General features: G+C 35.3%; 1 pseudogene; it reads right to left on the bottom strand.

Annotated features, from left to right (window-relative positions):
- Positions 1 to 847: 847 nt before the first annotated feature.
- Positions 848 to 18,004, bottom strand: part of LOC149166528 (protein NRT1/ PTR FAMILY 4.3 pseudogene) — a 30,709-nt pseudogene continuing 13,552 nt past the window's right edge.

Here is an 18,004-nt window from a genome sequence, read left to right as displayed (position 1 = left end):
TGATCCCAACTTGCGCAACAGAAGTTAAATTTTGAACTTGTATTGACATTTCCCACTCCAAAATGATTATAGTGACCAGTTAACCATCTCATTCACCTTATAGCACCCAACATGCCTCACACCTTCCAAAACCTTCACCATATTGGGTTTTCAACAACCAGTAGAAGAGGTTGAGTTAATATTTGTTAAGGTTATTGTCTAAAATCCATCCTCCATTTGATCCAGAACTTATAACCTTGTTAACAATTGAGACCAGAACGTTGCTGAGATAGAATCCAAACGATTAGGAGAAATATGTAAGAGCAATCAACATGGATTGCATCCCTACAGGGGATTGACTGTAGAAAATTTCAATCAAGCCCACTATTGTAAACATTTCCGATAAACCAAATACCAAGAACTGCAGTGTGATCAAGAATATGGTTAGTGGAAGAGACACTATATTGTCTCGAGCAACATGTTTCCTCTTGGCCTCCACGAGAGCGATGGTGACCATTGAAAATGTGGAGATGAATAATCCAATTCTAATTCTATGAAGCCGAGAAATGCTAGTTTCCTTTCCTGTCATGCCTCATAAGAAGGGCACGAGCACAACACCATACAGTGGCATAAGGATTACCAGCATTATGTATGGAATTGCTTGAAGCGATGTTGGTGGTATGTGGAAAGTGTTGCACCTGCGTCTGTTGTCCACGGTGTTACCCTATTGAACATAAAATGTTTGCAACTGTGCAAGTAAGTAGTTCATGACGATCATGCAAGAAAAAATCAGGATGACTCATGTGACAAGCTTCACATGTTCTCCTTGTGTCACTGTGCATAACTTCCAGGGGCTCCCATTTTCATTCTAATAAACTATAACATCTTTGTCCAAGAACCTGAATTGGTCTATGTGGAAGAGAAACTGACGATTAGGTTGGGTATTTTTGAGGATTGGTTTCTCCAGATGGTAATTATAAGGATATGGATCATGTAATTCATGAAACATCCTTGGATCAGATGGACATCGAAGTCTTCTCTTATGTGCAGTAGCCACCAAGACTTGGGCAGTATGAGTGAGAACACTGCCTTGAGGAATCCTATTTTGGTAGAATGGTGTTCCATTAGTAATATTGAGTAAGCCTAACACCATGACAAATGCAGAAACTCCAAAACCCACACCCATACCACATCATATTTGGATCCAAACAAGGGATGTTAAAGCAATCATGTCGATGCAAAAGATGAGATAAGAAAAAATGAAATATGTTGACATCTTCCTTCACTCCTTTTCATCATTTGCATCGAACTAATCACCACCATGTGCAATCATATTAGGCTTCAGACATCCAATTCCCAAAGCCACTAAATATAGTTCGAGAAACAGAAAGAACGCCTGCACCCCTTTGGGTTTCTTGCAAGTTTTCATTTCGATTCATAATGTTGCAGCTCTCTGGTTTTAATCTAGGCACATGAGATTGTACTTCCATTACAATATATCCAATTAATTCACTTAAACCAAAGGCTATGATTGTCAGGAAATTTCCAAGGTAGGAGTAAGAGATAAATCCTCCAAGGATGGACAAAAGAAAGATTGTGCCCACAAAATTTGTAACAATGTTGGTCGAATTTGGTAGGGAATGATGCATGTCATTAAACACATATGTTATAAGGTTATTCCCCATTGCAGCAATTTCCATGATCTCGAAAGCCTGTAGACCTAACAATCTATGAGATTCTGAGGTTTGTGCGCAACAGTTGTGCAATGCCCTCTTTCACTTGAGCTTCAAATGCCTCCCTTCAACTGTTTGCAACCTTCTTTGAAACCTCAAACTAGTTCAGAGTTCGAATTTCACTTTGGATGAAGGAGAAATGAGGGATGACTTGAAGAATTTTTTAATTTTATGCCACCACAAGCCCTCCCATGTCATAATGTTGAAATTTGAAATCATGGAGGTATGAGAATTACAAACCACTAACTAACCCATGACATGACCCATTCAACTCTAATAATTACCCCTCATGGACTATTAGACCTATAAAAATTCGAATTAGGGCTAAAAGACCCCTTTATGACATGAAAATTTACAATGACCTTAACTCATATGACTCTCTTTTCATACAAACCTTTAGACTATGACACATAGTGACTCATATGCTAAAATTAACAAAGAGACCCCCAAGATGAATAGTAAGAGGCAAACACACTTTGATTCCTAGACTATCGAACCTTAACAAACCCTTCCTATAGCATTGCAATATGCGATCCCGGTTCATGACTAGAGTGCCTAATCCTCTCTTCAATCGTAAGTCGCCATAGTATTTTTAACCCTTCCTCGTCTACCTTTTAACTTTGCAATTTGTGACTATAATAGTTTCTTAAACTGTGACTTGTGACGCACCCTATTGCTTATCTGCCTTCTAAGTCTATGACTTGAACCAATCACATCATAACCTCATGAATTTTGTATTTTACTTCAAAAAGAGGTTTACCTATGCTTTTCTAACATTTTGAATTCCATGGATATATTTGAGTGTCTGAGTACTATTGATATAAATTCCCTAAATTTGATATCATCTACAACAAATATGTCTCCATATAGAAGGAGATTTGGGATAGATGCTCTAGGGAGAAGTATTGAAAGTGTTGTCAAGAGTCATCCTAACATAGTAACCATATATGGAGACACAACTTGCTACGTAAACAAGATGATAAAAATGACTTGGGGAATATATATCAAAAGTTGCCAGAAAGGAGGTGCTCGAAGATGAAGATGATTGCAAGGTATATGTCAATGTGAGACAATCATGGTTCCATAAATTAGTAGCCTATCCTCCAATATTCCCATGTGCAGAAACTATCGAATGGATTTCACAGCATATTGATGAAGATGGTACCATTATCAGAAATGATCGTGGTGAACTAGTGGCCTCTTATGCAACAACATATATAAAGGAATATTACAATATCCCTAAACATCACGTAATATTTAATACAAGTTGGGTTCTAAACTACAAAAAGAAAACCACAAACATTCTGAAATCTTGGTGGAAAGAACCTAGAAATTTCGACAGAGAGTCGACAGAACCTTTAAGAAAAAATTACTTAGATAAGCATATCAAATGTTGGTTTCTATGTGTTGTAGGCTATATGGGAAACTATATGTGGAGTTTTTCCAAGAGAATTAGGTTACAATGCTTGACTCATGTGCAACAGACATGACAATCTTCAATTGAGAAGATATCTTGGCCTCCTCCATACATATGAATATCAAATTGGGAAAAGGAACTGCTAAAGGGAAACAATCATAGTTATAAATGGATTCATATTTGATAGATGATATTTGTTCCTTTTGTGAGTTTGAAGGAATAGGATGGAATTGGAGCAGTAATCAAGATCCACCACTAGTACCTACTTATTGTATGAGTTTACGGGATCCAAGATACAGAGGAATGTATGAGAATATTGCAAAATACTTTTTCTCAATAGTCTATGAAATACTTTTCAATTCTAACCCCCTAAATGTGTGATAGAGATAGGTCATATTTTCAATACATTGCATATTGGTTCACCCTAGGAGGCACTACTTTCATTAGAGTATATGGAGCTTACAAACCACCTCATCAGTTACCATCTTTCATTACAGACAAGGTAATGCTTCAAGAAGTGGCATATCAACTTAGCACCAGGTTAACAAAGTCTCTTATGAAATATAAGAAATCCCCATGGCCCATTTTTCATTTATATAATGGGGCTTATTGTATTAAAAGTTTCAAAGATGACAAAGTGGAGGTTGAAGATATGTTGCGCTATAGATTCGATGGGCTATGCTACCACAAGTATGATCACAAGTATATCTGCACCAATCACTACAAAGATATCGGATATCATTAGCAATGTACACCTATATTTGATGAGGAAGAAGAAAAGGTAATGAATTTCTTCAATGCTTCTAAGGCCCTATAATCACCTCAAGTATCCAATGCTTCTCATCATTATGAACATTTCGTTGGTGACCCGCAAGAAGGTGTAAACTTAGAGGAATGAAATAGTATGCTTAAAATAAAATAAGAGTTAGAAGCCAATAAGGAAAGGTTTAAGAAGTAGAAGGTTGAATGTGAAGCTAAGAAATAGGTGGAAGAATAATAAAATAAGAAACTAGCAAAGGAGGAAGTTAGAAAGAAACGAGAAGAGGACGAAACTAGGAGGAAAAAAGAAAAAGAGAAAAGGTTAAAGAAGGAAGCCCTGAAAAATAATAATGATGAAGCAGCAAGAAAGAACAAGGAAGAGGAAGAAAGGAAAAAGAGAAAGGAGGAGGAGAAGAAAAAATAAGAGGAAGAATTGAAGAAAAGAGAAGAGGAGGAAAGAAAGAAGAAATAAGATGAAGAGTTAGACAAACAACTCGAAGATGAGTGGTTAGCTGACACAAAAGGAACTATAGATTAGATTGGACAATTCAAAAGTAAAGGAAATCATACCTCCCATGAATTTTCAACCTTCTACACCCATTACTGGAGGTCACTTCCCAATGACCGAAATGGATTTCACTTTCGAGGAGGAAGATCGGGTGCTAGATCTCTCGAAATTCAAGTTCGATGAGTTTAAGAACTAAATATATCAAGTGAGATGGAAATTCTTAGAGAGAGATACTAAAAATGACATATCAATCAAAAAGGAAAGGTTTATAGTTGGAAACACTACAAGTAATCCAATCGTTATTGCTACCGCAGGGAATGCATCCTTCGTTACCACTGCTCAAAATGTAGAACATCTAATGGACAATGTAAAGACGCTGAAAGAAAATTTGTGAAAGGCTCAACATGAAAATGTCAGGATGTGAGTAGAGAACCAAGCCTTAGAAATCATGAGCTCTCACAATGAATACTTTACAGCAAAAGTGCAAGAACTGATCAATTTAGTGGAAGAAGTAATAAAACAAGTTTATGAAGAAATGATTTTACCCCACAAAATCATTTCTCCACTAACAGTGATTCAAAAGGAGCTCAAGGAAGAGGAATTCCCATAAATCATGCCTTCTCAGCTAAAAAATACCTTTATGAATGGAGTTGAAAGCACCATGATGCCCTAGAAGCACTACTAAGGAAAGAAAAAATGAGGATGGACGAAGACAAAGCAAGACTTAGAATGACAGGGCAATCTCATGAGAAATTAACCAAGGACATAGGCAGGGTACTAGATGCATATTAGTTACGACTCAATAAATTTGATGCTCTTGTGGAAGAATATAAAATGATCCTATTTGGTGCAATGGAAGTGATTAGGCCCAAAGAAGAAGTTTGGTAGGAGGTCCATGAGAAGTTGGACATGAAGCAAGTAGTTATCCAAGATAGTTTGGAACCTACTAAAGAGGCAATTGTGGAATTTATTGTAGAACCAACTGTGTTGCACACCAAAATCTCAATGCTCACTTATCAGATACAAATGGACCCGAACATCCTTTTGTTGGATTCCATAAAATTCTAGATGAGGTTTGAAGGGGAGCTACTAGAGAAAGTCACACTATTAATAGCTAACTACAAAGCATGGTACACATACCTGACAAAGGATTTATATTCATAATCCCCTAATCTACCCATCATGTGTATTTTTCCATAAAGACATAGTTATTATCTTGAAATTCCCTATATTTTGTAAATAAATTTATTTTTGAAATTAAAAATCATGTAGAATGTAAAAGGTCATGAGGGAAGTTTAAAATTCACGGAAGGTGAAAAACCACCACTTTTTGTATGAATACACCCTCGTGACTAGTTAGAATGGACTTTACTTTTTGGACTTCATTGGAGCATTTTGTTTTGATGGCTTATAGATCCTTTTGAGAGTTCAAGTGGTAGCTTTGCATCTCGACTAATGGATTTCACGGATACTTCACGCGATGGTGCTATTGATATTTCAACTTAATTTTGGGAAGCTCTTTGAGCCAAGGCACACAATTCCATACATGTGTTGTTAAGAATTGCAATACTAATCTCTTAGTGATTCAATCCTATATGTTTGTGCTTTCATGTGTTTGGTTAACAAACTATTTTGTTGGTTTAGGCACATATTATAATTGGGATTGTATTCCATTCATATTTTCGTGATTGTTGTCGATTAGGAACTAATTCGTGATTGATAAATAAATATTTCCTTTATAAACACGTATTTTAATTGAAGTTTCCTAGAATTCCTCTTTAAATTTGATGTCACCTTATTCAATTGATGTTATGCTTGCATCATATTATATGTAAAGTATTCCATAAAGTTTCTCTAACTTGTGTTTGTCATAATATTTTCTAACACTTTCTAGCCATTTCGTCCAAAACACATCGTCAAGCAATATGGTGGAAGTTGGACCTACATACTAGATGAGACTCCTATTCCAAACGATGTAGAGTATTTATGGAATTCTACACTAGGGATATCCCCTAACTATTGGTGGTAATTTTTACCTGTCAACAAGGCCATATATATCTTGTGTGCTTTATTGGTTTCATTGTGAAATTTTTCTTTGGTTGAGAACTCCCAAAGTGTTTGTGTGCTAGTCTAACCATAGACTAGACCTAGGGTGTAAGGAATTTCAACATGGTATCATAGCTACTTTGAAAAGCATGTGGATCAGAGTGTGCATAGCATGCAGCTTAAGAGGGAGTTGTGAAACTGCTAAACATGGAGCAAAAGGTTTAGCACAAAAGGTGCTTTGGTATGGACGAGGAAACTTTGTGTGGATGGCAGGTTAATTGTGAGTTAGTATTTTCATTAGGTTATGGAGTTGCACATCTAACAAAGGAGCCATGTGCACATGAGGTATTTGACCTAGGAGGATGAGGGATCATGCAAAGTTGAGTTGTAGTGGTCTAGAGTGGATTAGACCCAGTGTTCAATTTCAATTCATGACTGAATTTGGAAGTACATAATTTCAGTAGAAGCACTTTCTAAGAGTGAAAGCAGAGTAAGCGGTGGAGGTTGTGTGGGCTCAGAGGGAGTCTAGCTTCATTAGGAGACTGCAAAGGAATGCTAACTGCCTAGTGGAAGTCAAATCTTCAAGTTCAAGTGAGAGAATGAAGTTTTTAACCCATGTAAGGAAAGTCACGAACCATGTGAGAACACTCATGGTGGTGCAATGAAAGACATCCCATGCAAGGATAGTTATGGAGCATGCAAGGAAAAGTCATGCTACATGTGAGGATAGTCATGCACCATGCAAGATAAAATTAGGGCTTTTAGAAAAGAATGCATGACACATGCGAGGACAGATATGACCACGCAAGGAAAGTCATGGCTCATGTGAGGATAGTCCTGCGTATGTAAGGAAAGTCATGGAGCTGGAGATTTCAAGGTGTGATGGAAATACCTTCCTCAGTAAGAGGGAGTGTTTAAAATTGGGTAGTTCGAAAGGTCTTTCTGACTAGATAAAACCCACCAAAAGGGATTTGGCTGCGCAAGTTACCCAAATGGTTTGAGTTTTCACCCAAAGTTGTGGGCTTGAGACCCAAGTTAATTAAGTGGTTAATATAATTTGTTGTTGAGTGAGGTAAAATAAAGGTTTGCTGATGGACAAGGAAAACCCCCAAGGTCACTCACACAAGTGCATAAATTGGAGACCTATGAGAGATCATTTCAATCACAACAATCATATTTGTGAGAACAAATAAGCCTGAGAGAGAGTGTCATATATAAAAGAGGATGAACAAGGAAGTTTATTCTATGTGAAAGATAGGAATACTTTTGTTCTAGTGACTAGGTCGAGTTTGTCTTCGAGAAGGTCGAGTTGCTTGTCTGCTGAACGAGGAGGATAGGATACCGAGATAGTGTTTTATCTAATGTTTGAGGAGGAATATCTAGTCGATCTTATTTTTTACTAAGGAGGAAGGTCAAAGCCCTGGATTAGGGCTAAAAGGCCTTAGACTAGCAAGTAGGGGGTTGAAAGGCCTTAGGGTGTGGACAGGAAGATATGAGGAGGGTCACAACTATTTTGATCTAGGACACACACAAAGAAGGGGGATCAAGAGGCCTCAAACCCTTCGGAAGTAGGGCCAAGGTGCCTCAAGGCTAGGGAGAAGCTAGCGAATGGTGAAAGGAGGTTAATGTTTGTTGTAGGTGGATTATTGAGTTGTGTGATTGTATTGTTGTATGTGCATGTTTCAGGGTGATTTGAGCCTAATATAAGGTAGGATGGAACCATATCTATGTAAATATCTAAGCAACAAAGTATTTTAGGACTTGGCCACAGTCTTGGGCTAATTTTATGACAAGGTCGCAAGAGACCAGGGTTGGTCGTAGGATGGCTTAGTCTTAGGAGGAGGAACGATGGTCCAGGAAAGGCCTACTAGATCTACTCGAGGGTGAATGAGGGTAGGAAAAGGTTGGAAGGTGTGTGACCAGGGCTAAACATGATAGCTAAAGAGTGGTTGGGTTGAAAACAGACAATAGGAGGGTTGTAAGGAAGATTGTTAGGTCAAATGAGAGACTTAAAAACAAAGAGAATTGATGTTGATAAATGCAATGAACTGAAGGGATAAGTCCATTGCGAGAAGCTAAATGTACATGGATTTGAAAGGAGTCATTTCCTGTGAGATAAGGAGGCAGTAAGGAGGTTGAGGATTGAAGAGATAATCCCAGATTGAAGGAGTTGTTTAAGAAACTTGGCAGGTGGGAAGCAAGAGGACAATGACCAAAGGAGTTAATCACTATGTTTTTCAAGGCAAAGGACAACCAAGTACATCAAGAGAAAAGAGGACAGAAAAGGTTGAAGGAAAAGGAGTGTTAAAGGAAGTTAGTCAAGTTATTTTATCTTTATTGTGATGGGAAAATTGAGGGTCTGAAGGATTAGATCTCAAGCCCTATATTTTATATACTATGTATACTAGTTTTTATAAGGGGTTGTAAAGGGCCATGACCCTTGGTAAGGGATCCCTACGATTGTTTAGTAGTGGACTGATAAAACAAGTTTTGGGCCATATATATCTTGTGTACTTTATTGATTTAACTGTTGTTATGTTTTCGATGTGCAAAGTGGTTTTGGTTGAGCACTCCTAGTGTGTTTGTGTGCAAGTCTATCCATATACCAAGCCTATGGTGTAAGCAATGTTAGCACTAATCACATTAATATTGATGCCCAACACTAAACAATGGTATCAAACTCATGCCCAAAACTAGTAATCAAATGAAAAAATAATCATCCTATTAAATAAAGAACCAATTTTACGATTAACTTAGCTTAATAAAGTGTTTAAATAGCCCTAACATAACCATGTTATGTTGTATTATTATTTGTGCTTACCAATAAAATCACCTAAGTGCCACTTAACAAATTTGAAGGGATAACAAATACTTATAATTTAAGTTACCAAAACATAACTCAAGCTCATTAAATAAAGTGTTTAACACATTTTAATGTACAATTATACCGTGGTAGTCTTTTAATGAGGTAGTCTTTTAATGTACATTAACAACAACTTCATGAATCAACTAAACTTGGATAGAACCATGTGAAATAATGGAAGTACAAACACGTGAAGCATGTGCAGGAACAATTGAAATGGCAATGTAATGAAGCGGTGTAAAGGACACATTAGGGTCATGAGGTTCATGTGTTTATCGAGATTATTCCATGTGACTATCGTGAAATAGAGAAAAACAAGCGTGCAAAATGTTAGTATTTAAAAAAATGAGATTTCCTGAAGTACAACCTTTAATGATTGGTATTAAGTACAAATGGATATGCAAGTCGTCGAAAGTTAAAAATATGCTTTAAAACAACTTTAAAAAGTAAATAAGATTATATAAATCCAACGCTAGTCACGAATCTGTATGGGGGGTTTTGTTGGATTAGTGGGCAAAATCGTTTGATTTTGTTAGGATCTAAGCTAACCAGTGTATGATTCGATGGTTAGTTGTATGAGTGGCATAAGAGTATTGTGTAGTCTGGAGGGGGTTTTAAATTTGTCTGGAAAATAAAAGAATTTTTGGCAAGATTTTGATAAAATCAGAGATAAATTTTGGGATATCTAGGTTTCAACTGTCAAGTTTCAAAATTTTGGGTGTCCTAAGGGTTTTTGATCGTGTTGAATCTATTTTCACCATCAAATACACGATTCAAACGCTCCTTCTATCAGATTTGTTGAGAAAAAAATAGTCGAATTCCGATGGTTTTTTGTTGTCTAGGTAAATTTGTTGTCTCGATAGACAACACCTAAAAATACTATACTGCCAAACAAACAACAATAAAGTGACATTAGAATACATATTTAACCATAAAAATGCATTTCAAAATGTAAAAATTAGAGGAAAACAACTATACCCCTGAACTCTTGTATTAGTTCGATGGAAATTTTGAAATATGATATCATATTATAAGAGTGAATCAATGTAGGTGGACTCCAAACACTCTCCTTGGGATGGGTCCTTTTACTTCTTGAAAACTCTCTTTAACTATTGTATATGAATATCATATTATACAAGTGAACCAATGTAGATGGACTTCAAACACTCTCCTTGGGATGGGTCCTTTTACTTCTTGAAAGCTCTCTCTAATTAATGGCGTATGAATAAATCTTGGTTCCTAGAGCACAAATAATCACAAGGGAAAGGAATAGTAGAAATATGAGAGTCAAATGATTGATCTCCAATCTCATTCGTGCATCATAATCTTGCAATTATTCTATTCTTGGAAATGCTACCCCCATTGACTTGAGTTATAAGTAAAATTGGAGCTTCAATGATGAACTAGTTCCAATGTGAATGCTTCACATTCAAATGGGATCCCAAATGCTTAATAGAGACCCTTGGGAGGCCAAAATTACTTAGCATAAGTGAGATGAGAGTTTGAATTTTCATGGTACGTCATTGTAGAGTGACTTATACGAGGCCTATTAGTCACTAATATACTACAGAGAGTTTTTTTCCACTTCAGCAAGGTCACATGAGTATTGAAGGATTTCCTACATGAATCAAGTGATTAAATGAAGATATAATGCTTGGGTCTCTAACTCCATTATTTACAATACTTTATTAATGCATGTGTCTATCTTCCTTGAATAAGGTCCACTAAGTAGTTAGTTAATACACCCTCATTTTAAAGAGAGTCATCTTTATCAATAAGGCCCATATTAGTTAGTAGGTCCTAGGTAGTTAATGTTTTGTATGAATGGACATATATTGAGTATAAGGTTATGAAATATCTTATCAATAATTGTTATTATATTTTGAGCTTTGTGCTAGAAGGTTATTGTCTCGAATAAAAGTTAGTGTAACTCTATATTGTTCATTATTAAGAGATATTTATCAAGGTTTAATTAGTTTGTCTTATGTTCTTTGGTTTTACACTAAATTTTATGTGATTGCTCTAAAGTTTCGGGGTTAAGTACTTCAAATGGTTTCAGAGTTCTTTCTTGGGCCAAAAATTGTGACATTTTTTTCTCTTTTTGAAAATTATTAACAAAAAGAAAAGGATATTAATATTCAAATCAATTTTTGAAACTCTTTGTGTTAAATTGAAGAAACTAACAACATAATCTAATTCCTCTTGAAAAAATACCCAAGTTAGAAAAAAATATTGTTTAAAATAGAATCAAGGAAGTGAAGTTATCATTGATTTAAAAGCAACTTTTTTTAAGGATTTTCTAGTGACAATTGCAATTTTTGTTGTATTAGATACAAGAGAGTGTTAGGTTCACTAGTGCATGATCGAGGAAGTATTGGTCTAGTGGAAAGATATGCAATCAGAAGATGTCAAACTAACAATGATTCTACAACAATTTCGTCACCTCCAGCCTTAATGACAACACTTCTTTCGGGGGGCATGTTAGGGTCCTACCCTCATAGGCCACCTTCCTTGAATAAGACCCACTAAATAATTAGTTAATAGTCACTCATTGTAAAATAGGTCATATTTATGAATAAGGCCCAAATTAGTTAGTAGGCTCTCATTATAAGTGTGTCAATACATAGTTAAAATTCTATATGGATAAATATATATTGAGTAAAAGGTTATATAATGTTTTATCTAGAATCATTAATTGTATTTGGAGCTTTTCTCTAAAAGTTTTTTCTGTTGAAGAAGCAAGTGGACATCGCTCTATTTTTTATTATCAAAAGATATTTGTGAAGGTTTATCCATTTTATGTTATGATCTTTGACTTTGCATTATAGTGAATATCATCACTTTAAAATTTTGGGATTGAATACATTATAGATAATCATACTATTGAACAAATAATCAATTTTATTTGATTTAGCTTACTAAAAGTGTCTAAATAACTATATCATATGATTATTATATTATTGTCATCTAATAATATTTCTTATGATAATTACCTAAATAATGTTTATAAGCAACATTAAGATAATAACAAACACTTATAATTTAAATTATCAATAAATAACTTAAACTTTTTTTTAGAAAAGGGAGGGGCTAGTTCCCATCAGAAGCGTTATAGGGCCCTCTTTTTATTACATTTATACATATCAAACAAGCTGATAACTGTCACATCTGAATCCATCATATCAACCAAAATATTCGCCAAATCCATCACATCAGCCGGAATAATCACCATGGAACAGCATAGGCTGCAGTGCTGCAGCACGAAGGAGGTTCGAACGCGGGCGGGGTGCGAGTTAGCCGACTGCCCATCCACTGAGCCATGCACTCATGTGCAATAAATAACTTAAACTTTATTAAATAAAATATTTCATGCACATTTTGAAATGTAAATTATACCATAATAATCTAGATATATTATTCAAAATAATTTATCTTACAATTTTTCACATTAATATCATAGTTGATTCATACAATGCATACCATAATTGTTTTATGATTAATCATATATACATATATACATCTTAATACATGCTTTACAAAATAATATAAAAATTTAAACATAATTACTCTAAAATCTCATACCAATACCACCACTTTGTTCTATAATTAACCATATATGCATTTCAAATTACAATCAATAACACATAGTATGAAAATTTAAACCTAAATACATTTCAAATTACAATCAATAACACATAGTATGAAAATTTAAACCTAAGTTCTTAAAAAAATCTCATACCAATACCCTACTTACACTATATGCTATAGAAATTCAAATATTTTACTAAAGAAATTAAATAAACTATCAATGTTTTTGAAGTTGGTATTGCTAACTCTCCATTACATCCAGCAATTAAAAAAAATCAATATTCCTCCTTTCATTCTCACTTTTCCATAACATCACGGAATATCATATATACTTTTCTTTTCAATGTGCCTTATTATTATATGCTTTTCTTTCCAATTCATCTCCAAATAGAATTTTAGTAATGCTATCACTATCTATTCTATTCATAAATTACAAAGAATATCCAAGTACTTGTGTACATTGTAAACTTCATGTGAACTCATACTATGTCATGGATATACCATACAGAGATATATTTGCAAGTTAAATCACATTAACGTCATTTTATTCGAAGCATACTACTGCAAATACAACGGATCCCAAAACCTAAGGGTGATGCAATTAAGAAAAAAGTATAAGTCACATTAAAATAGTAATCACTATGTGAGATGTATGAAAGATATAAATTCACCATTTTAATAATAAAAAACTAATTATAAAAGAGACAAATTAAGAAGAATAAATATATATATTTGGGGTAGTTATATATAGTTGGTGTCATATTTTTTTGTTATTTGAGTTTTATAAATTACATTTTTGAAATATAAATTTCACAATTTTAAGATTAAAATAAGGTGATGATTGAATTTACTATACAAATGGGTAATAAAAAAAATTTTGGGTTATTAAAGAAATAGTTTAGGGAAAAAATTAAGTATTTTTTGCATTTTGTGGATGATATGTAGTGTAAATTTGTTAAAATTGATTTCCTAATTTACAGGATCATCTATTAAAGTACACAATAGAGGTAACTAATTACGAGATTGACCTAAGTTTTCTTAATAAATTTCAAAAGAGTCAACCACTTGAGCTAGTTCACTGGTATTAATGTGAATTCAAATTTATATAAAAGGCTCACAAGTTATACGTTAGTGTTTTAGAAATACAAAGTCATGTGCACATAGACTTTTGATAGACATTTCCCACACATGAGAAATTATACTACAAGATAAAATAGTTGGACATAATCGTTAGCCCAAGAGTGGTATACAATAGTGATACCAATGTTTGACACACTAAGGAGATGCTTCTAAAATTAGGCACTACTCATGGTAAAAAAAGTAATGGTTTATGACCTAAACCATGCTTATATGGCTCATAGGTCATGCATAAGGCCCCAAACCATGATATTGGCACTGCCTATGGTTTGTTTTGTTTAAGAGGAGTATATGGGTTTGATTAAAATAATCTTAGCTCAAAAATGGGGTCTTAGGCCCCAAGTGATATATGTTAGGTACATTGACTATACATTAAGTCATTGGTTGCAAGACAAACCCTCTAAAGGAAATATTTAGACCACGATCAAGATAAGGGCCCAATTCAAGGTTTAGCACACAAATGATGGGTTTCTTTGCAAAGGACATGGCATAGGGCCAAAATAATGACCCCAAGGGTCATGCGTTGTAATGTACCCTCTCCCAATCCCAACCCCAAACACTATTTAAAAGGAGGTGATCATTATGTTGACTTGAAATCTAAGGTAGCATTATGGAAATAGGGTCTATTTTTTTATATTTTTCAACTTCCTTAAAAGTTCATGTGGATGGATTAATTGCATTCGTCTCATTGAGACAATTCCGATAATATAAATTTTGTCCCAATCCAACCTCCAGATTGAAAGTTATGGCCACTTAAAGCTAGCCAATCAGTTAGCGCCATGTCATCACCCCGCCACATGGTACCCTCATGGCACCCATGTGTCTATCCTAGTCAGCCTTCTCACCACCACTTGGCATTCCTATATTAGTTTTCGACCTGTTCATACTCAAGGTCACCACATACAAGTATTCGTTAATATAATTAAGTTGTTGACCTGCTCATACTGCCTTCCTTATTTAAGTGCACTAGCGGCCTCTCTCCATGTGTCGTCTCTTAACAGGTAGCAGTAGCAACAACCTGGGTTCGCTCTTGCCACAACACCTTGGCTATAATCTTCTTGGAAGTAACCAACCCGGAGGAAACCCAGCTACACTACACTCTTAATTCCAAGGTTTTGAGGTCCACGTCACCCTAAAGGAAACTCACCTCAACGGAAATCCATATTGGGAAAAACTCTTCCTCGTGAAAGCTCTTTCTTAGCGAGAAATCCTTCGTAGAAGAAATACACGCCCGAGGCCCACTCCCGCCACGTCATCTCGGAAGAAACTCTTCTCAGTGGAAACCCTCCTTAGAATAAATCCTTTCTCGACAAAAACTCTCCTTGGAGGGAATCCTACATTCGGTCCCACTCCTACCATGTCATCCCATAGCTCCTACTTGAGGAAATCAATGCAAAACTACAACAACAAGAACCCTGTAGTGAGGCATGTAGCAATGAGAACACATATCTTATTAGGTATATAGCACAGTTGTAATTATCATGTCTAGTCCAAGGAACATAAAATAAAGTTAACAAGGCTTATGAGACAATTTCATCAACTACACAAAAATAAAAGGCTTATGTATGCCTAAACTCTAAGAAAGTGGAAATGCAGACCCAAGAACTTGGGCATGCCTCACAGGAAGACTTGAAAGGAAACAATACAAGGTAAGTAGACCAATAGGTCCAAGGAGTGAGGAATCTTCTTTATTCCTACTCAGAGATATAGACAAGAGCTAGCAGTAAAATCAAAGATTATACCACTGTAAATAATAAGGAGTTTCTATGTTGGTCACTACCATAACATAACCAATACAATCGTACACTATTCCAATACTTTTAAAGTAGTGCCAACAACATATCACTATGTCAGTAAACAGTATAATTACATATCATGCCTCATACCACATTTTTATAATTGATTTCACAAGAACCAACACTCCTTAACATTAACATGAAATTATCTTGATACATTTAATAGAGAAAATATAGTAATAACAAGCATAAACATAATTTTATACTTATCTTGTGAAAGTTTTGGCAACTAAGAGTGGGACTCTAACCCTCTGCCCAACCATAGACATTTTCAATCAAGTCTTACTTACAATTTTCACCCCTGAGCTAGATTCCAAAGCTTGAGGTGGAGTTCTTCTGAGGACTTTGATCAACAATATAGCTAAAACTGTATGTCACCAACCACACTACCTTCATCCATTGGTGGAAAGCCTTTACTCTCTCTATGATGCTTATGCCAAGCAAACTTTCAAGAGGGTTTTTCAGTTGGTTTTAACCCTCTCAGGCTTACAAAAACAAACTACTATGTCTTATTATCTGTTTTGGGTTCTCAACTCTAATCTTGGAGGAATTTCCTTTTCTCATGGCAAGCATACACATAGAGGACCTTTTTGTTATTTCTACATGCTCTCAGAGAGCTCCTCTCTCTACATAAGCTCCTTGCATCCATGAGCGATTTCCCTGCATCAATGTCCCCTATTCCATGGAGAAGCCTCTCCCTTTTTCCAACTGACTAATTGTCCCTTTTCTTGCACGATTGCACAATTTTCAACCTCGCGGACTATGCAACTCATGCTGGCTTAATGCTTTTGTCTTGTTCTTGCTTGTACTCAGAGTTAAATGAAATCTACTATTGTCCTTATTTCTTCACTTAATCTATAACATAGTCAGCCACTCAAAAAACTAGGACTGATATTTAAAACAAAAATTCCCTCAAGCAATGTCCACCTCAATTAATGGAATTTGTGTTCCTCTCTCATCCATTTAAAAAAAATTCAATTATTTACAAGAGAGAAGTATTAACTAGGGGACGTCACAATCCCCTCCCCCTTGTGGGGAACACCGTCCTCGGTGTTCAATGACCGTATACAGTATACAATCACTGCTTCAAAGACACAACACAACTGATATGGAGCTTATATATATATATATATATATATATATATCTATATATATATATATATATATATATATATAGATATATATATATATATCATTTCAACTTTTTACAACACATCTTATATGCACAATGGCTTACCAACCACTTGGTAATTGTTAGTTTATAAATTCATCCATCTTCAAATAGCCCTTTTTGAAGTCTTTTGGTGCTTGATGTATTTGATTCGACTTATATTTGTTCCGTTTCCTCGGAGTTATGTCTTCCTCCAATATCTAGTGTTGTTATCCTTACACTCCTTTTTCCTTCAGCAAACAGTTCCTAGTTCATTTGTTTCCGGGCACACCCCCAATGTGCTTTTGATTCAAATTAGCTGGTCTTCCCTTCTCTACTTACTAGTCCCTTTGGAAATCTGGTCACTCCTCCCCTCGCCCGCCCTTCGTGCCTCCTCACATCGGAGGTGTATCAAAACCAAGGCAAGTCCTTGCCTTAAAACTATCATACCGGTCATAACATGCTTTATGGAAATCAATTGGAACCATTGGTTCTAGTGTCCCACAATGGCCCCATTCCTGAAAATATTGACTTCAACATTTTATTGTTATTCCACCTTGAAACCAACTTATTTCACTCGAACTATGCAATCCCATATCCATTCCTACATCATAGGCACACAGATTTCATGAGACTCATCATAAAGAATGTATAATAATTTTAAATCATATTTCATGAGGTGAACTTGGAATTTTTACTTTGATTCCTCTCACAACAAAACTAGGTTAGCTTATAATACAAACCATCATAAATTAGAATATTGAATTAGATTCATAATTTAAAGTTCATAAATCAATGAAATATTGATACTTATCTTGAAATCCTCTGTATTCCTTGCTTTACACACACTAGATCAGTTGCCAAATCTGGCAAGAATCTAGTGGCATTCTCCCTTCTCATACACACACTGGATTGGTTGCCAAAGCCATCAAACACCCATTGCCTTCACTTATCTTTGACCTCGTACACACACTAGATCAATTTTCAAACTCGAAAGCACCCAATGCCTTGACTTCTCTTTAACCTCG

Source organism: Pinus tabuliformis, chromosome 5_1, assembly GCF_031772625.1.
Source record: "Pinus tabuliformis cultivar Carrire ecotype Pingquan chromosome 5_1, CPIR1, whole genome shotgun sequence".
In the NCBI taxonomy this organism is placed as follows: Eukaryota; Viridiplantae; Streptophyta; class Pinopsida; order Pinales; family Pinaceae; genus Pinus; species Pinus tabuliformis.
Note: the sequence above shows the minus strand (reverse complement) of the source record. Positions and strands in the feature narration are given on the sequence as shown.